Raw genomic sequence first — 22,362 nt, 5'->3', positions numbered from 1 at the left:
ACACCATAACAGATTCTGTAGATAACCTCCGGATGTCTGATGTCTGCATTGTGATTTGGGTCAGACTTCACAAAGGAAATACATTGTGGTTTTGCACATTTCTATTTTTTTTGTACATTTATTTTTACCAGCAGGTGGAGCTTTAAACACAGGTCTGCCATAGACTCCTTAGCATTCTTTTTCTAAAGCGTTTGTGTTTTATTAAAGTGGTTCTAAGGCAGGGGAAGGGGTCTCCAAACTTTCTGAAGATAGGGTCTTCAGATTTTAGGGGGGGCTGCGCCCAATGGAAGTAAACTATGCATATCATTGGTATCAGTGGGAGGAATAGTGCCCCATCATTGTTATCAGTGGGATGAATAGTGCCCCATCATTGGTGTCAGTGGGAGGAATAGTGCCCCATCATTGGTGTCAGTGGGAGGAATAGTACCCCATCATTGGTGTCAGTGGGAGGAATAGTGCCCCATCATTGGTATCAGTGGGAGGAATAGTGTCCCATCATTGGTATCAGTGCAAGGAATAGTATCCCATCATTGGTATCAGTGGGAGGAATAGTGCCCCATCATTGGTATCAGTGGGAGGAATAGTGCCCCATCATTGGTATCAGTGGGAGGAATAGTGCCCCATCATTGGTATCAGTGGGACAAATAGTGTCCCATCATTGGTGTCAGTGGGAGGAATAGTGCCCCATCATTGGTGTCAGTGGGAGGAATAGTGCCCCATCATTGGTATCAGTGGGAGGAATAGTGTCCCATCATTGGTATCAGTGCAAGGAATAGTATCCCATCATTGGTATCAGTGGGAGGAATAGTGCCCCATCATTGGTATCAGTGGGAGGAATAGTGCCCCATCATTGGTGTCAGTTGGAGGAATAGTGCCCCATCATTGGTATCAGTGGGACAAATAGTGTCCCATCATTGGTGTCAGTGGGAGGAATAGTGCCCCATCATTGGTGTCAGTTGGTGGAATAGTGCCCCATCATTGGTATCAGTGGGAGGAATAGTGCCCCATCATTGGTATCAGTGGGAGGAATAGTGCCCCATCATTGGTATCAGTGGGAGGAATAGTGCCCCATCATTGGTATCAGTGGGAGGAATAGTGCCCCATCATTGGTATCAGTGGGAGGAATAGTGCCCCATCATTGGTATCAGTGGGAGGAACAATGCCCAATCATTGGTATCAGTGGGAGGAATAGTGTCCCAACATTGGTGTCAGTGGGAGGAATAGTGCTCCATCATTGGTGTCAGTGGAAGGAATAGTGCCCAATCATTGGTATCAGTGGGAGGAATGGTGTCCCATCATTGGTGTCAGTGGCACAGGCGTCACGAGCCGGGTGCGGGGGGGGCGAGCCGCACCAGGGTGTCCATCGAGGGAGGGTGACACCCAGTGTAAAGTAAAAAGGCTGCCAGACAGTAAAAAAAAACAGCCTGTCTCAGCCTGTGTCTGTGACACTTGCAGTTCCGGAGCCTGCCTGACGAGTCTCCACTGATCTTTCTGAGTGCTTCTGATGCTTCTTGCACCCTCCCCCTTCTCCAGCGCGCCTTATTTGATCTAAACAGGAAGAGATGCCGGGAGGGGGGAGAAGTGCAGTCTGCAGGGGAGGACAGACTTGTTTAGCCTAGCACTAAGGTAAGCTGCTAGCTAAACTAGGCAATAAACATGTCCTGTCCGTAGCTTGTTGTCTAGAGGGAGGAGGAGGAGGAGGGAGGGGGGAGAGAATGGGCTCTCTCTAGCAGGCTGCTGTCTGTTTTTTTTTTTTGTTTTTTTTTGTGTGAGATCTACTCTGCTTCTGAAGGGTGGATATTTTCTACATTCTACCCCCAATGTCTAATACACCTCCCTAGAATCCCTATCCCTTACCTGCTCATCAGTCCAGTTCAGGCACAGACTCCTCTCCTGCATTACCACCTCATGTCTGTGGCACTACAAATACAAGCATGCCAGGAGAGGGGAGGCAGCAGCAGACAGATCAGGCTGATTTTCAGATTAAATGTGCATAGTGTGTAGTGTGTACTGTATACTGTATGATCATTATTTATTTATTGTGCTTGGTGGTCTTAAGGTGTTTACCATTTATATACCTATCAGAGTAAGTAGAGAGCACATTTGCAGTGGAAGTGCTCTGGAGCATTTTTATTAGTGTAAAATGGAAAGACAGAGTCAGAGTGGTGGAGTGATGGGGGAGGAAGATGGACAGAGAGATGGAAAGAGTGAGGAGTGAGTAAGGGATGGAGGTATAGATTGGGTGACAGATAGAGGAAGGGATGGAGGGATGGTAAGAGACACAGAGAAATGGAACAATGGAGCAAAGGATATAGGGATGGGGTGTTGGAGGGATGGAGTTATGGAAAGAGAGTGAGAGACAGAATAATAGGATAAAAGTGATGGCGGGTAGAAAAGGGGGAGGGATATATAGGGCACAAGGGTTGTTGGATGGACAGTATGATGGAGCATGGGGCAGACAAATGAAGCAAGGGACGGATGGACCAAGAGATAAAACGATGGAGTTATGGAAAAATGAAAATAATGGAGGGTGAAGTGGTGGGAGGGATGGTTGGATGGACAGTTTAATGGAGGGATGGAGACAGGGGGGTGATGGAGGGATGGTGATGGGGGTGATGGAGAGATGCAGACAGGGGGTGATGGAGTGATGGAAACAGGGGGGGGATGGAGTCAGAAGATGATGGAGGGATGGAAACAGGAGGTGATGGGGGATGGAGTGATGGAGACAGGAGGTGATGGAGTCAGAAGATGATGGAGACAGGAGGTGATGGAGACAGACAGGCGGTCCTTAGAATTGGGGACATAATATTTGGGTGATCCTGGTGGCTTCCAGGGATTTCCCCCCACTTTCTGTGATGGCTATGGAACAGAAATTAAGGGGAAATCTCTCCAGTTTGACATAGGTGACAAAATCTGATGGGTTATAATCTAATCTGGCTTACTATATCAAAAATAACATAAGAAATATGTTATTTTACCTTAATGTCTATCTTAAACCACATTGCTAATTGCATATTGTACTTGTTTGTAGCTTATGCACTGAAATTTGCAATTAAACCTGTCATTTTGTAACTTTTGGAAATGCCAGTAAAAACTTGGCTGTGCCAGTAAATTTTGAGTGTCGTGTCAGTGAATTTCAGTCTGGTAGGTTGGCAACACTGGTGACACCAGTAGGCCTGAGGCGGGAGCCGAAGCTGCCAGTCTGTGGCCCCACCACTCGCTGCCTCTAGGTATCGCGGCCGCCGAAATTGCAGTGTGTTATAATCTATTCAGACCAGCAGTCTCCTCCAGCAGTGTTTGTCACGAACAGATGGTGGGTGTGTTACCTGACCCCACCTCCTCGGCTTGGCTCCTCCTGTGTACTGTACATTGCTGGGGTCCTGGGAGCAGGCAAACAAGACGAGCGGCAAAGGTCTGGAGCGGCCATCAGTGCCATAAAAAAAACATTATTAAAAGGGGTTGGGGTGACACCATGAGTTACCGCACCGGGTGACACCAACCCTAGTGACGCCACTGGTCAGTGGGAGGAATAGTGCTCCATCATTGGTATAAGTGGAAGGAATAGTGCCCAATTATTGGTGTCAGTGGGAGGAATAGTGCCCCATCATTGGTGTCACTGGAAGGAATAGCGCCCCATCTTTGGTGTCACTGGAAGGAATAGCGCCCCATCGTTGATGTCACTGGAAGGAATAGCGCCCCATCGTTGATGTCACTGGAAGGAAGAGCGCCCCATTGTTGGTGTCACTGAAAGAAATAGCGCCCCATCATTGGTGTCACTGAAAGGAATAGCGCCCCATTGTTGGTGTCACTGGAAGGAATAGCACCCTATCGTTAGGCTCCGGTAAGCAGGGAAAATGACTGGGAGCAGCGGGAGGGGGGCACTCACTCACTCTGTGTGTCCATTAGGGGCACAGAGTGACCAAGAAAACGATGGACTGCTACTTAATGGACACTGAGAATATGGTTTGGATTACTCAAATGGGACAGTAATATTTATCAACCATATATCTCAAGGAATTTATGAAGACTCTGCGACTTAAGGCCTAAGATCCTTGTTAAAGGCCTAGCTGCCTATTGCCAATAAGAGACTGCTTCACACAGTCAGACTCATAGCAGATGCTAATATCATCAGCTCAACCGCCTGTCTTCTACACATTGTTGATTTTGCTGATTTACTCACCTATTGTCTACTGTGGGTTCTGTGTTTATACTTTGGGATAATGTGTAATGTATTTTGTTTTAGCCTTGTTGCAGTGCTGAGTTAATTAACATGTTAATTATAACATTGTCTAGATGTGGATTCCCATCCATTTATTGTTTCTGTCCAGATGGCTAGGTAATTAGTTCAGGTTAATTATATTTCTGTACACAATTCCATCTGCATATGATAATGTAATCAGGCACCTGACCTGGTGGGGTAATCTGGTCAGGAGGGGTATGCCCTCCTGTGTGGTATATATTGTGTGTGAATCTGTTCAATAAAAGTTGTAGTTCCAGATCTATACAAGCTAAGTTACGGCTAGTTTTGTATGTAAGGCGGCTGTAATATCTGATATCTATGTTCAGACAGGAGGAAGCAGTATTCTGACAGAAGCCCACAAGCACAGTGTGGGTCTCGGTTCCGTTACAGTAATATATTCAGGTAATATGTGCAATGACATTACAGCCACTTCTGTTTGTCAAAAAGCAATATTTTTGTTTGTTTATAAAAATTGGTTTTATCTATAAAGACGTTATATATCACAACGGCTAATCATACCATAAATAATAACATATTATTACATTTTTACTCCAGGAGTATATAATTTGTTTGGAAATTCTAGATATAGCACTGTCCCCGTAGGGCAGTGATCTCCAAACTGCGGCCTGGGTGGCCCTTTGCTTGCCTTTATCTGACCCTTGGGGCACTATTCCCCCACTGATAGAAGAGACACTATTTTGCCAATTTATACCAACAATAGGGTACCATTTCTCCCATTGCCACTGATTAAAACGATGGGGCACTATTCCTCCACCTAATACCAAATGTGATGTTTACTCCCACTGATGCCAGGAAAATTTCCATTCCTGCCAGCCCCCCTAAAGTCTGAAGGACAAAAAATTGCCCTTTGTTTAGAAAGTTTGGAGACCCCTGCCATAGGGCTTGCTATGTGATGACTTGTTGGGCCTCCTCTGATTACCAGCACACAGTTACTTAAGGAACGGTTCACACATTCATTCTTACTCCCAATGGCTCATCACACAATAAACAGTCCAGGGGTATCGGTTTTTAGTGTTTATTTTGGAACTTGGATGGCAGAAGGGAATAGTGGGATACTCCAACTGTAACTATTCACAATGGATAAGGACTACTCTCACTTGGCCTCACCAGGTTGCTTGTGGAAGCAGCTGCACTGCTTAGTCCATACTGCCACATGTATGGAAAAAGTTAAGTCTCCTTGCTCTTTTCTCTCCAGCAATGACTTGGTGAATCTACATTATCTTCGGGACATTCATTTGCATCCCCTTTACTGACACCCATTGACTCTTCTAGCTGCAGGGGTGGCCCCCCTCAGGTAAGGCCCCTTGACACAGATCTGTACTGCAGAATCAGATCCTCCAGTGTCTCCCCTTTCAGTCAGCTTCACCACCTCTGGGTTCAGTTCCTCACTAGCACATTCCAGGCCTTCAGGTCAACTACCTGAGACCACGTGGCACCTCTACAGAGGAGGAGGCAGTCGCTCCTCCCTGTGAAAAAAAAAAATTATAACAATTTTGCTTTGGGTACAGTGTTGCATGACCATGCAATTGTCATCCAAAGTGTGACAGCGCTGAAACCTGATAATTAGCCTGGGCAAGAAGGGGGTAAAAGTGCTCTGTAGGCAAGAGTAGGCACTCTTCTACACCTAGGTCCTCACTATCCAAGAATAGATAGATATTGGGGTTCCAATCTATGATCCGTCAAAAAACTGTGGTGGTTGGATTCGGTGAAATAACTTCAACAGCTCTACAACACAGCAAGGGGTCCTTTAAAGAATAGGAGCCACCAGGATTGAGGAATCCTCAAATCTTTTACATACAAGGACTTCTGTTCAATCTCGGAACAGTTCCATCAGGTGGTTTCAGGCAAATCGAATCCATGCTTACAGAATTAATGAGGACTGCTCCAAGATGGTACACAAAGCTCATTATTATCCTTGATCCAAGCATGATGTACTCTTTACAGTGGTAAAAACAGGCTGAGATAGGGCTTCCAGTCAGCTGGTCCTATTAATAGCTGTATCCCCACAAATACTCCAAGAGGTTTGGTGGTCAATCTGCTAAGGACCTTCAGGCCTTCCTTCATTGGAAGGAATGTCTGTTTGTGATCATCATCAACTGCCTCAACACAAAGCTTCTAGCAGAATGCTTTTTCAGGTGGCATATGCTATCTCATAGAAAAGTTGTGTAGATATCCATTTCATGCTCCAACACTGGTCGAGCTACTCTAATTCCACAAAAATGATTCCTTCCTCTGACACCTATTGCCAACAATGATGGGGCACTATTCCTTCCACTAATACCAATGATGGGACTCTGTTTCTCCCACTGACACTAATGATGGGCAGTGGCGGCTGGTGCTCCATGGCATGGGGGGCGGCAGATGGACCGCACCATACCCCCCCCCCCCCCTGGACCACAGTGAGACAGGAGACAGGACAGGACCCCCTGCCCCTCACTCACCCTGCCTGGAAGCTGCAGCAGGCGGCGGCGCCTTTGGCTTCTTCCCCCTGTCTTCCGCGTCTCCTGCCTCCTTCTTCATGCCCAATGGCATGGCTTCTCCTCTCGGCCAATCGGGAAATGGGTCTCAAAACCCGCTTCCTGATTGGCTAGGAGGAGGATCCGTGTGACAATAGCGAATTTTCATTCGCTATTGTCACACAACTGGGTGGGCTCAGGGCGCACTGCTCTACGCCCCGAGCCCACCCTTTTTATTAGCCTGTGAGAGCCTCTGGCTCTAATCACATGGTTAAAAAAGCCCCATTGAACGCCATGCGTCCAGCGCCCTGCATGGATGGGGGGGGGGGGGGCGGCGCCCCTGTGCCCCATATACACCAGCCGCCACTGATAATGGGTCACTATTACTCTCACTGGTAAAAGTGATCAGGCACTTTTATTGCCACCAATGATATGGGATTATTTTCCCCACTGACAACAATGATAGCGCATTATTCTCCCCAGTGATATCAATGATAGGACAATGTTCCTCTCACTAATATCAATGATGGGGCACTATTCCTCCCGCTGATACCAATGGTGGGACACTATTCTTCCTACTGACACAAATGATAGGGCATTTTTCTTCACACTGGCATCAGGGATGGGGTACTGTTCTCCCCACTGACACCAATGATGGGGCACTATTCCCCTCACTGACACCAATGATGGGGCACTATTCGTCCCACTAATACCAATGATGGGGCACTATTCCTCCCACTGACACCAATGATGGGGCACTATTCCTCCCACTGTTACCAATGATGGGGCACTATTCCTCTCACTGACACCAATGATGGGGCACTATTTCTCCCACTGATACTGATACCAATGATGGGACACTATTCTTACTGACACCAATGATGGGGGATTATTCCCCGCCCCCCCTCCTCCTCTACTGATACCAATAATGGGACACTATTCCTCCCAATAATATCAATAGTGGAACACTATTCTTCCCACTTACACCAATAATAGAGCATTGTTCTCCCCACTGACATCAATGATAAGTGCTATTCCCCTCACTGACACCAATGATGGGGCACTATTCCTCCCACTAATACCAATGATGGGACACTATTCCTTCCACTGGCACCAATGATGAGGCACTATTCCTCCCACTGATACCAATGACTGAGCACTATTCCTCCTACTGACACTAATTGTGGGACACTATTCCTCTCACTGATACCAATGATGGGACACTATTCTTCCCACTGACACCAATGATAGGCATTATTCTTCCCACTGACACCAATGATAGGCATTATTCTTCCCACTGACATTAAGGATGGGTTACTGTTCTCCCCACTGACACCAATGACACAAATGGTGGGACACTCTTCCTTTCACTGACACCAATGATGGGACACTATTCCTCCCACTGATACCAATGATGAGGTACTATTAGCCCCACTAGTACCAATGATGGGGCACTATTCCTCTGACTGACACCAAAGAAGGGCACTGTTCCTCCCACTGATGCCAATGATGGGGCACTATTGATCTTTTATTGAAAAGAATCAAGCAACATATTTTATACAAAAGTAAAAAACAGAACTATAATACAATATTTCAACTGAAAACAAAGGAATTCACATCCATGTGCAGAATATATACAATATATACATAATCCACTTCCAACATTTTTAGAAAACTATTTACATAAAGCAGCAGAGAGGGCCTAAGAGGCACAACCCATCACCTATGTATGCAGCCATTTATCAAAAACTGAGCATTAAGAAAAAATCTAGGGTGATAAGAGACAGAAAGCCACACCCGGGAAAGAGATTCCTGGCAGTCAGGGAGGCTTGAAACCCCTCCACGCCTTCATCCAAGCCCTCTGACCCCACTTGTCTCTCTCAAGCGCCCGAATCTTCCCCACCTCATGCAGAATGTCACACACCACCACCTGAACAGGAAGGATTTTACGCCGAAGGGTGACCTGACACCGTGCATTCCATGTGTAATAACGGACTACTAAGCTAACTAAAAAAAGTGTATCCAAACAAAAGCCCCCACCAGTATTGAATGCTCCGTACACCCACTCAGCATAACCCAGCCTAGAGAGGAAAGGAACACCGAGGGCCCGCCCCACCTGTTTGTATACCTCTATGTTAAAAGGGCAACGAAGCAGAAAATGGTCCATAGTCTCCTCCTCACCTGCACATTCCTCCCGAGGACAACCACGATCCATCCAACTGCGGAATTTCAAATTGCCCCGAACATAGAGCCTCCCGTGGAAGCACAACCAGGCCAGATCCCTGAATTTAAGGGGGACTCTAGCCAAATTAATCAGTCTTAACCCTTCCCTCAAAATTGGGCCTGGGCAATCCCTTAAGGCCAGTGGGTCATGAAAGACTTCGCTCAAGACTCGGCTCATAAGGACTTTCCTCGGAGCGGATCTGAGATCTTCAGCCGACAGTCGCCACTGCCGCAGCAACTTCAGACACGGAGCGACATAGGCTGGGAGCTGACCACGATGACCCCTGAGATTCTTCACTTGGCCACCTTCTTCCCAAAGTCGCAGAAAAGGCCTAAACCAAGATCTAAACATGCCTGCCCATCCAGGAGGTTCCACTGCAAGCATACTACCAATGTTAAGCTTGAGAAATAGCAGTGAAAAGAAAAGAATGGGATTGACCATACCTAAGCCACCCTCCCTCCTGGATAGATAGGTGACATTCCTCTTGATGGGGTTCAGTCTGTTCCCCCACAGCATCTGAAAGAACACACTATAGATCCTAGCATAGAGAGACACTGGCAAGATGCAGACAGGGCTGACATACAAGAAGATCGGTATCAGGTAAGTCTTAATCAGATCAACCCTTTCCCTTAGAGATAACTTCCATCTCTTCCAGCTGACCACCTTAGTATTGGCAACTTCCAGCCTACCTTCCCAATTTTTGACGCCATAATCGCCAGGTCCAAATTCAATGCCTAATATCTTAATTTTTTCCTGGGGCACTGGAAAGGCGTCCGGGAGATCAAACCCCTCACCTTCCTTTCCCATCCAAAAAAACTTCACTCTTTTCCTGATTGATCTTGTAGCCTGATGCTTCAGAGTACCGTGATGTCAGAGAGACTACCTCCACTGCTTCATCTGTCCCAGTGACAATCACTGACACATCATCCGCATAGGCAACAACCCTCAAAGGCGGCTCACCCGGGATTCCCACTGGTACCCCACACAACATGCTGCTCTCTAGCCTCCTGATGAAGGGGTCAATTGCAAACACATAGAGCAGGGGACTCAGGGGACAACCCTGGCGCACCCCAGAACCAACCTCAAAGGACTGTCCAACCCAACCATTAACAAGAGGGAAGCTTTCTGCCCCCTTATACAAGACTTTTAACCAATCGACAAAACCACCCGGCAGACCGTACTTACTAAAGAGCAACCACAGGTACTCATGGTTGACACGATCGAAAGCCTTTGCCTGATCCAATGCCAGTAAATACTTTCCCCAGTCTGCAGCCCTGCACTTCTCCAAGGCCTCCCGGACAGCTAAAACCGCTGTGAAGGTGCTCCTACCCTGGATCGAAAAGTGCTGATGGCGAGAAAGCAGACTCTGCTACTGCCGATAGGCGCCAGAAAAGTATCTTCGCCAGCACCTTTCTATCGACACTGAGAAGGCTGATGGGGCGCCAATTCTCAATCATCGAAGGATCTTTACCTTTTGAAAGAAGAATCACAGCTGAGTGTCTCATGGAAGGGGGAAGCACCCCCTCAGCAAGACAACTGTTAAAAATCTCTACCAAATGTGGGGCCAGAATAGACTTAAAGTCTTTGTAAAACTCAGCCGTCAGACCATCCGGTCCAGGTGACTTCTTGATGGCAAGCTGTTCAATTGCCCTCGTCACCTCTTCAACTGTGATCTCTTCTGTCAAATTCATCAAAGGGACATCTCCACCATTTAGACCTGGAGTAGAGTCCAAAAAGCTTTCCATCTTGTCTCGGTCAAGCTCTTTCCTCCCAAGAAGTTCAGCATAAAAAGACCTCACGACCTCCAGGATCCCTGACCTGGACTTTGTCAAGGAACCTGTACTATCCTTAAGGCCAAGGACCATCTTAACAGCTACACCCTGTTTGCAGTTCCAGTAAGGGTCCGGCGAGTGGTATTTCCCATAGTCCCGCTCCAGAACCAAAGAGGTATGCCGATCATATTGACACTTCCTGAGGAGGATTTTCACTTCAGAGATTGCCCCAGGATCTCCTCTCGAAACAAGAATATCCAGCTTCCTCCGCAAACGTTGGTAGGTCATGTATCTATTAAACTGTTTTTTATTGGCTAGGCCCCTGAAGAATCCAGCAATCCTCTTTTTGGTCAGCTCCCACCACTCAGCCCTGCTGCTACAAAAGTCCAGGATGGTCACCTGTGCCTGAAAGAATTCCTCAAAGGATTGTCTAACATGTTCTTCCTCAAGGAGAGTCGAATTTAATCTCCTGATGCCTTTGCCCCTCTGAGGGAAGTCTGAAGCATTCAAGACCACATATAGCATACAGTGATCAGAGAACTCCACTGCCTGCACCACTGGGGGTGAGAAAGCAGAGGCCTCCTTAAAAAAAAACCTATCTATCCTACTCTGACTATTACCTCGATGAAAGGTGAACCCTGTGTCATCCGGAAGGTGCTTAATGTGCACATCCACAAGACCAGCATCCCTAACCATACTATTTAAAAAAACGCTATCATATCCCAGCCTGTCATTGAAGTCCTTCCTGTCCTTGGGCCTAGTCACAGTATTAAAGTCACCTCCAAAAACCACTTGCCGGGATGTAAAAAGAAATGGCTTGATCCTTGTAAAAAGGCATTTCCTGTCCCACTTTGTGTGCGGCCCATAAATATTAATTAGGCGCAGGTCCTGCCCTCCCACAAGAACGTCTAAGACCATACATCTCCCAATCTCCACCTCAATAACCCGCTGGACAGTTACCATGCCGGTTTTAAACAACACCGCCACCCCGCCGTAAGGCTCGGCCGCAAGAGACCAGTAAGATGGACCATACCTCCACTCTCTCTTGGCCATATGAATATCTGCCAAGGAGGTGAGCCTAGTCTCCTGCAAAAATAAAATTTCAGCATCTAATTGGCTGAACAAAAAGAAGGCCATAGAACGAGCTCTTACCGACTTAATACTGGCGACATTTATTGTCACCACTTTTAATGGAGGGGGAACCGCCATTTGGGTTATTGGGTGGATTGCTTCTAAGCTCCCCTCTGCTGCTCATCACCAGAAGCCTCTCTCTTTCTTGAGGCCTCCTCCTACTCCATTTCTGAGTCTGAATTTTGTTCAGAGGAAGCTCCAGATGAGGAAATATCCCAAGCGGAAGCCCTAGAACGGTTAGGGACAGACACTGGTCTCTTCCGCCTCACAACCCCCCTCCTCTCCTCCAGGTACTGCAGGTCAGACTCCGAGATTTGTTTTCATCTCTTGTTTTTTTCTTCAAAGTCTTCGCAGAAGACTTCTTTACAGAAGAAGCAGCAGCACCCTTTTTGGCACATGCCACCGCTCCAGGTGGGGGGGGGGACCTTCCCTTAAGTCAGACCTAGGAGACTCATGGGGCAAGACTGACTCGGGGGGCACAGACTTGGAAAGTTCTGACACAAGAGGAGTGGGTACAGTAGGCTGGGGGGACACAGACAGCCACAGAAGGAATACCTACAGACACAGGAGGGTTGGCCACAGAAACTGGGGAGGGATCCTGAACAGGACCAGGGGAGTCGGTCACCGCAGAGGAGGATGGTACACCAGGGGCCTCATCCTCCATCCCGTCCAGCCTCAACAGCTCATCTAATACCTCCTTCTCCATATTGTGCCAGGCCTCCGGACATCGGCTGTAGGGGTGGCCAAGGCGCAGGCACAGGTTGCACCTTATCGCCTGGGTGCAGTCCCTGGCCACATGACCCTGTCCCCGACATACCGAACATATTAAGGCTGAACAGGAGGAGCTAAAATGCCCCTTTTCTCAACAGCAGTGACACAGCTTTGGCTGACCAGGATAAAAAACAGTCATCCTATCCCTCCCTATGAAAGCCGAGGAGGGCAGGTGTCAGACAACATTCCCATCCCTGGCCAACCTGACCGTTACTGACCAACCCCCAGTCCAGATGCCACGTTCATCAAGGATTTTATTTGGCGTTGTCAAAACCTCACCATAGTTCCTTAACCAGACCTCCAAGTCCCGAGCAGGAACACTCTCGTTAGTGAGGATGATGGTTATTTTTTTAACCGTTGATCTTTGTGAAACAGCAACTGGTGCCAGATCTTCCCATTCGGGTCTTGACCTGCACCGAGCCTCATATTGTTCCCAGAACAGGTCAAGATCCTCTAGCCTGGTGAAGCTGATTGTGTACTCCCGGCTCCCAGCTACATGTATTAGGGCATAAAGGTCATTTGCCCCAAAGCCCATCTCCAAAATCATATCCACCACCACACGCCGTGCTGGAGAGACTGCACCACCTTCCAATTTAAGAATGACTACATTACGCCTTGGACCCCCAGCAGAAGCCAGAGACCCAAGACCGGAACCAGGGGTGCTCAAAGTGGCAGTCTGTGGTGTAAATCTCTGCCTGGAAGCAGGGTTCCTCATTGGCTGCAGCCCTGGCTTAATAATATTACCAGGTGCAGAGCGTACCACCTGAGCAAAAGAGGGCTTATCAGAGCCAAGACCCCACACTGATGTAACTTTAGCCGGTACATTATTATTATTATCCCTATTATTAATTGCTTGTACTGAGCCAGCAGGATTGTCCATTGCACACATATTGGCAGCATTATTCAGAACACCTGAAATAGAAGAATCGTTAGTCACCATTCATTATCACAGTTTCTGCTGTAGTACCACAGGTGGCCTGATGCTGCAGTGTAGAGTCCTGAACAACAGCTGTGACTGGACAAACAGCCTTGGGCTCAGCAAAAGGGGGGTTAATGGGTTGTTCAGGCTCTTGTAGTTCCTTTGCTGCAATGTAATTTTTTAAACGCAGTTTTTCCTGCAAGGAAACATCAGCAGCTGAAATATTGCTGGATATGGAATTACCAGCCTGGGTGTCATTGGGCAAAACATCCGCATTAGCCAAGGTGTTAAATGGCACAAAAATAGTTTTATCAGTCACTTGTGACTTGCTAGGCTTTACCTTATCAGGCACATTATCAGGAAAGTTCTCCTCACCAAACACCAGCCGATCCGCCTGTAATGGAGACTCCACTGCCTGGATCACTGTCAGCATGCCTCCTGAGCCCTGAGAAGGCAACGGGCTGCTCACCTCACCTTGGGGGGGGGGGGCAGGGGGGCAGAACTGGGGGTCTCCTCCTCCACCTCCATCTTTGCCATCCTTGCAAATCTCCGGTCATTACAAAACTTCTCCTTAAAGGGCCCCTCTCTGCCTTCCATCATGGCCACAATGGTTTCCTGGTGTTGAACCCGGACCTTAGCCAACTGGATTTCCAAATCCATAGATCCACGGTTGCGGCTGTGCAAACCTTCCCGCTTTCGCAGACGCTTCAACTCTGCTCTCAATTTGTAGAGCTGGTCTCTCTCCCTATTCAGGACCTTGATCCCGGCCACCACTCGCTCCCAAATGGACTCGGTATCTTCATCCTCACCAGGGGCAGAGAGATCCCCAGCCATGGCTTGTCCAGGAGCAGGCATGTCATCCATCAGCCCAGGGGATGGCTGAGAGCTTCCAGCAGGAGAGGCCCCGCTGGCCTGCATGGCCTCCCCAGATAGGGGCCAGCAGAGCTGGGAGAGATTTTACCAGACTCCCCACTCACACAGATCACCTGGAGCAGACACACAGCCAGAGAACCTTCCAGCAGCCACACCCGAAGCTGAATGATGGGAAACTACTCCTCCCACTGACACCAATGATGGAGCACTATTCCTCCCACTGATACCAATGATGGGGCACTATTTCTCCCATTGATACCAATGATGGAGCACTATTCCTCCCACTGATACCAATGATGGGAAACTATTCCTCCTACTGATACCAATGATGGGGCACTATTTCTCCCATTGATACCAATGATGGAGCACTATTCCTTCCATTAATACCAATGGTGGGGCACTATTCCTCCCACTGATACCAATGATGGGGCACTATTCCTCCCATTAATACCAATGATGGGGCACTAACATATACCCACCGTGTAAATCTCAAGATATAGTTCAGTAACATGAAACATCACCAAGTTGACCTGTCCAGACTTACTCTATATAACTGACAAGTACTAAGTTAACAGTCAGCTTTCCAGCTGATACCCGTGGATGAGGAAATCACTTCTCAAAGGGTTCAGATATTAAATCTGCTTCTTAAGGAAAAATAAGGTAATAAATCTATAAATGCACATGAGCAAGGTTGGCAATGTATATGAATCATAAGTTATTACACAATATTTAACAATAACATATGTAAGGCTCGGCCAAAAGGGCACATACAAGGCATCCACACAGGGAGATCAGTCAGAGGGGTTATAGTCTTTTTTAAGAAGTTGACTTAGTTGGGAATGCAATACCAGCCAACCTGAATGGTAATAAGAAGTGGGGTTCAGAATATACCTTGCTTCAACCTCATTATCAGAAGTGCGGTCCAGAATATACCTTGCTTCAGCCCCATTATCAGAAGTGGGATACAGAATGTACCTTGCTTAAGCCCCATTATCAGAAATTAGGTCCAGAATACAGGCATACCCCGCTTTAAGTACACTCACTTTAAGTACACTCGCGAGTAAGGACACAGCTTGTTCAGCTTGGCATGACACTACTTCCGGTTTTTAACATTGGCGTCTATAGGAAATCTTGGTCAGCTTGACATGGCACTGCTCCCAAACCATAAGTGACATGGATACCAAACTTAGGGAGCACTGAGAGGGGACCGAGGACTACAACATATCCTATTTGTGGCTGGCCAGCTTGCCTAGGTAATCTACCATGTCATAGTCCTGGATCCCCTTAACATGCTCCCCAAGCTTGGTGTCCCTGTCACATATGGTTTGGGAGCAGTGCCATGTCAAGCTGACCAAGATTTCCTATGGAGCTAGTGTATTTGCATGCATTGAGAAATGAAAAAAGGTATTGCTTCACTTTAAGTACATTTTCGTTTTACATACATGCTCTGGTCCCATTGTGTACTTAAAAGTGGGGTATGCCTGTATACCTTGCTTAGGCCTCAATATCAGAAGTGGGGTCACGAATATACCTTGCTTTGGCCTCATTATCAGAAGTGGGGTCCAGCATATACCTTGCTTCAACCTCACTATCAGAAGTGGGGTCCAGAATATACCTTGCTTTGGCCCCATTATCAGAAGTGGGATCCAGAATGTACCTTGCTTAAGCCTCATTATCAGAAATGAGGTCCAGAATATACCTTGCTTAGGCCTCAATATCAGAACTGGGGTCCCGAATATACCTTGTTTAGACCTCATTATTAAAAGTGGGGTCCAGAATATACCTTTCTTCGGTCTCATTATCAGAAGTGGGTACCAGAATATACCTTGCTTCGGCCTCATTATAAGAAGGGGGTCCAGAATATACCTTGTTTAGGCCTCAATATCAGAATTGGGTTCAGAATATACCTTGTTTCGGCCTCATTATCAGAAGTAGGGTCCAGAATTTACCTTACTTCGGCCTCATTATCAGAAGTGGGTACCAGAATATACCTTGCTTCGGTCTTATTATCAGACATGGGGTCCAGACTGTACCTTGCTTAGGCCTCAATATCAGAGTTGGGGTCCAGAATGTACCTGGTTGTAGCCTCATTATCAGAAGTGGGGTCCAGAATATATCTTGCTTTGGCCTCATTATGAGAGGTGGGGTCCAGAATATACCTTGCTTCAGCCTCAAGTGATCGTCAAACAGTCATATTTACACTCATGTATCTTCTAGAAAATTATAATTTGATTTGATAGTAAGACCTCTGATCTGAAGGGGGGCGCTCTGATGTGAAGGGGGGCATCTGAAGTACATGGCGGCCTCTGATGTGAAGGGGGGCCTTTGTTTTAATGGGGACCCCTGATGTGAAGGGGGGCTCGGTGTGATGGAGACCTCTGATGTAATGAGGGCATTTGATGTGATGGGGGGCTCTCATTTGATGGTAGTACCGGGGGGCTCTGATGTGATGGGGACCTCAGATGTGAAGGGGGGGCTCTTATGTGATGGAGACTTCTGATGTGAAAGGTGGCTCTGATCTGATGGGGACCTCAGATGTGAAGGGGGGCGCTCTGATTTGATGGGGACCTCTGATGGGAGGGGGACTCTGATTTGATGGTAGGACCTCTGATGTGAAGGGTGCTCTGATGTGATGGGGACCCCTGATGTAAAAGGGAGCTCTGATGTGATGGGGACCTCAGATGTGAAGGGGGCTCTGATTTGATAGTAGGATCTCTGATGTGAAGGGTGCTCTGATGTGATGGGGACCCCTGATGTAAAAGGGAGCTCTGATGTGATGGGGACCTCAGATGTGAAGGGGGCTCTGATTTGATAGTAGGATCTCTGATGTGAAGGGGGAAGCTCTGATGTGATGAAGACCTTTGATATGAAGGGGGGCCTTTGATTTAATGGGGGCCCCTGATGTGAAGAGGGCTCTGATGTGATGAGGATCTCTGATGTGTAGGGGGAAGCTCTGATGTGGTGGAGACCTTTGATGTGAAGGGGGGCCTTTGATTTAATGGGGGCCCCTGATGTGAAGGGGGCTCTGATGGGATGAGGATCTCTGATGTGTAGGGGGAAGCTCTGATGTGGTGGAGACCTTTGATGTGAAGGCGGGCCTTTGATTTAATGGGGGCCCCTGATGTGAAGGGGGGCATTTGATGTGATGGGCAGCTCTCATTTGATGGTAGAACGTTTGATGTGAAGGGGGCTCTGATGTGATGAGGATCTCTGATGTGATGGGCGGCTCTCATTTGATGGTAGAACTTCTGATGTGAAGGGGAGCTCTGATGTGATGGAGGCCTCTGATGTAAAGGGGGCATTTGATGTAATAGGGGGGCTCTGATGTGATGGGGACCTCAGATGTGAAGGTGGGGGGTGCTCTGATGTGATGGGGACTTCAAATGTAAAGGGGGGCTCTGATGTGATGGGTACCTCAGATGTGAAGGGGGGGCTCTAATGTGATGGGGACCTCTGATGTGAAGGAGGGGGTGGGACACTCTGATTTGATGGGGACCTCTAAAGTGAAGGGGGGCTCTAATTTGATGGGAACCTCAGATGTGAAGGTTGGCTCTGATTTTTTGGTAGGACCAAGGGGAGCATCTGATCTGATGGAGGGACACTGATGTGAAGGAGGGCCTCTGATTTAATGGGGACCCCTTATTTGAAGGGGGCTCTGATGTGATGGGGACCTCAGATGTGAAGGGGGGTTTTTGATAGATAAAGTAACATTTAGGTTTTTATACATTTTAAAGGATGCTGAAAAAAAGGATGACAGATTAGACAGGTGAAAGATGATAGCCGACGTTGAATATAGTGTAAGATATAATAGTTGATCAATTGTTGGGTTTTTTAAAGTCCTGAATAGAGAATAAAATGTTTGAAAAACGATATCTTATTTCTATAGATACTAAAATCACATGAGAACAATAAAAAGGTTTAGTCCAATTTGTGTGACATATATGAAGCACAGATTACACAATACCCTCAAAAAACTACTTCTGAGCTCATTGACACCATATCATATTTGTACGTCAAACAGTGGAATCACAGAATTAATGATGATAAATCCTCATTTATCTGAGTTGAGTCATGCAGCAAGGCAAGGATGACGCAGCTCAATGCATTTCCCAGATTAGAAGATCTTCTTAATCAGTAGATATATGGAAGTGTACCTACAGTATTACATTAAGGAATATAATTATCATTTGTTGCTCCCTCCTAGTTAGGCTGCTAGGTACTTTGGCTTTTAGCTTCACTGTAGTAAGTAGGGCGGTGATTGATTGTTTTTGTCTGTTTCCAAAGTTAGGTGTTCGATTTTTCCCACCTGTTTCTAGAGGAAGCTTCCAGAACATAGGGAAATATGAATATTTATCATGTCCTGACCAATTCCTTGAAGGAGGCATCCATAAGGTGACTGGGGAGAGATGATAAATGTTTGGAAATCTCTGAGTGAGAGTCTTTCCACTTCAGGGAGGGTTCCAGTCTCCTAGGGGGCTACAGCCCCTAGGAGAGAGAGCTTCTAAGACAGAGGATTGCAGTCTGGGCCTCAGCAGGAGCAGGGCTGAGGGACTGTGGAAGATTGCTAAAGGATTGTATTTGCTGGTGGGCATTGTCCTATGGTCCAGGTCTGGAGAAAGATCTTTTTATCTCACTCACTGAGGATCTGCCTGTAGATGCTGGGTGGCAGAGAGCCCTTGGGACACTGTAAGTAAAGGCCTTGCTGGGGACTGTTGTGCAATTCCCAGAAGTTGCTAAATGGACTGGGGCTCCTATAGAGTCCTAGATATACTGGCCATCCCCTATTAGCTCCAGGAAAGGTGGCTGTAGAGAAAATTTGTGAGAATTTTGTCTTCCCATTACTGCTATTGATCATTATATACAGTATATAGGGATTTATCGAGCTCCAGATATCATATAATTGTTCCAACATATCTAAACAGTGTAAAAACGGATATTACCTGATGACCCATTGTAACGGCTACCCAGTGCTGTATCCTGGCCTAGGCCAACAAGGCCCAGGCCTAGGGCGGCATTTTGCAGGGGGGGCAGCAAAAAAATATTTCATTGTTTGTAAAATGACTATGGACTTCCTATAATTACAATCAGTGGCATTAAACACAAGTCCAAATATCTTAAAAGAGTAATCTTACTAATCCCATGATATAAGGCTGTACTAATGGGCATTGATAAGGCTGCACTGGTGGCCACTGATGGGGCTGCACTGGTGACCACTGATGAGGCCACACTGATATGATGCACTGATGGGCAGTAAAGAGGCGGCACTGATAAGGCTGCACTGATGAGGCTGAACTTATGGAAACTGATGACGCTATGCTGAAGGGCACTGATAGACTGTGGTTATGGTCTGTGGTTTACAGATGACAGGGCGGGTCATAAACAGGAAAGGGTTTGGCCATTACAGGAAGGGGTGGGTCATATTTAAATTAGGGGGTGCACAAATTTAGTCAGGCCTAGGGCAGCACAAAACCTAAATACACCACTGCGGCTACCCAGGTGGTGAGAGGGTACCAGCCGTTGGAGACGTCCTTTTTCCTGGCAAGTCCCTGTGTAGTAATGGAGTAGTATAATCCCAACCATAAGATCCAAGAGGAGAGTCAGGTTCAGCTGTTGAACGACCGGGTAATAATGCAGTAAAATCCCCCTTTCAGGAACGAGACGAAGCTACGTTTTGAAGGTCAAGAAAAACAACTCTTTATTGAAACAAGAATACAGGCTTTTATACACCTGGGGAGTATATCAGACACTACTTAAACAATGGCCCGACATCCACCCAGACAAATAGGTAAGGTCATTACCACACTTAACAAAAGCTGCCTCAGCCCAAATCAACATAATGTAGACAAAAACGCATCGTTAATCAGCAGACATTCCGTCTCTAGGCTGGCCATACCTTGACTTCCTGGAATGTCCATATAAGTTGTCACTTCCTGGGGCTCACAGTGCAAAGATAGATATGATAGCAGGGAGTGTAAATAACCGAATGGTTGCTGGGAAATCCTTCACACACATGAACCAGGTAAGCACAAATATTCTCTGTCAAAGGTAAGGGTCTGTTCCACCCATCTCTTAATATAAACAAAAACTACCCACTTAGATACTTATAGTAGCCCTGCAGCCAAGAAAAGGCAGGGCCCTCATTATAGAAGATCCAAACTGGGAACTGGTATGTAAATAGTACAGAAATCCATTAGAATCTCCCATAATAAAAGTCCACCAAGCCAATCTAAAGTAAGTATTGAGCCTCGCCAATTTAAATATTGCTCCAAGGCACCCCTTATAGTCCCCTGCCGCCATGACACCCACTGTGTGACCACGACATATGAATTCTAAATACCATTTCAGATGTACCTTTCGCTTATTTTGTAATAATTGTGTCACTGGCCAGAAGATGGTAACAATGCAAAATCTGATAGGCCAGATTACCATTGATATTTGGTGCGGATTTTATTGGTACTGGTATCTTCTGACCAGTGACAGCATAATTGGAAAATATATAAAAGATACAACTGAAATGGTATTCAGAAGCCCCGATTCCATTAATCATTTAGAGTCTTCATAACAGAGCACTAGGAGGAGACCTGTGTACCTTTAAAGGTGCATGTAAATGTGGTGTTTGTAATCACTGCCCTTGGATAAAAAAGAGTAGGAGCTACATACTACCTAATGGGGAGAAGTTTGCCCACAGAAGTATATAGACTGTCAAGTGACAGGACTAGGGGAATTCAGAGGGAGCATGCCCCTTTCACCCCTAATCCTGACACCCCACACTTTACCACTTGCAATCCCGAAACAAACTCAGACACTGGGTTATTAATGGCTGAGTTGGCCCCTTTATTAGCAAAATGACATTCTAATAACTAAATAAACACATAATCAGCGAACATAACTCCAAAATAAGGGGTCTAAGGTCCTTGAAGGCGCAATAGGTAAAAAAACAACCACATCACCAAGAGCATTGCATATGCAGCCCACTCTGTTACCTGTTATGCCCCAACTACACCACACCACCTTGGCGATGATAATACAATCTGATGAAGATTCCTCTTCGTACCCTTGTCCCATACCACCAACTATGGGACTAGATGATACCACAGGATGCTGAACCTTAGGTTCCACACTCACTTTACATACAATGCCTTTAAAGACCCTTAACATCTGCCCCATATTCAGATGCAAATTTTACAGCTTCCATCACCCAAACTACAGGGCGGGCAGGTGGGAAGTTCTCCGGCAATGGTAGGATGGAAATTACCCTCCCCTGGCCTTCCCAGAAGCTAGGGTTCTCCATACCCCTGTTCTTTTGCTATGTCTTTTTCCACCACCCACTTGCCAGACTCCCCTTCCCCTGTCATGAATGGTCCTCTGCCAATGTTTTTTGTCCTCTAACACCAAGCACCTTCTGGGAATATTTACCTTATATGTTGCCAGTGTGACGTGTCTTTTGTCTGCCGGTGGATATTCATGTTGTTTGGGATAGACTTTTCCCTTCCATGGCTGTTGTGGGAAGATGGTTATCCTATGCATGTCTCACAGGCTGTTTGGGAGGGTTTTAGTATTCCCCCCCAGTGAGTCTTAAGGGAAGAAATCCTGGGGTTAACTCTCTGACAGGAGGGGGTGTGGTGTGTGGGTGGGTGGAGGACCTGTTGTTGTCTTCATGGTGAGCCAAATACACCTTGTTTGGCTGACTGATTGGGAAAAGGCAGAACTTTTGTGGTTGATGCTCTGATATGCTTCCAACTTGGCACATGATGAAGAGTATGGCCCACACCACATTTCACATTATATGCTCTATTGGTCATACAAGTATGGATCTATCCATGCACCTTTATGGATGTTTGAGATAGGCCATATGAGCTAAGTAGGATAGGCTGTTCCCCTCGATGGCTGTTGTGGGGGAGGGGGGGTACTCCCACAAATTTGTTAGCTTTATGGATGGGGGGAGGGCAGGACTT

Source organism: Pelophylax lessonae (genome assembly GCF_965119305.1).
Source record: "Pelophylax lessonae genome assembly, chromosome: 7".
NCBI lineage: Eukaryota > Metazoa > Chordata > Amphibia > Anura > Ranidae > Pelophylax > Pelophylax lessonae.
The sequence above is the reverse complement of the archived record's forward strand: the minus strand, read 5'-3'. Positions refer to the sequence as shown.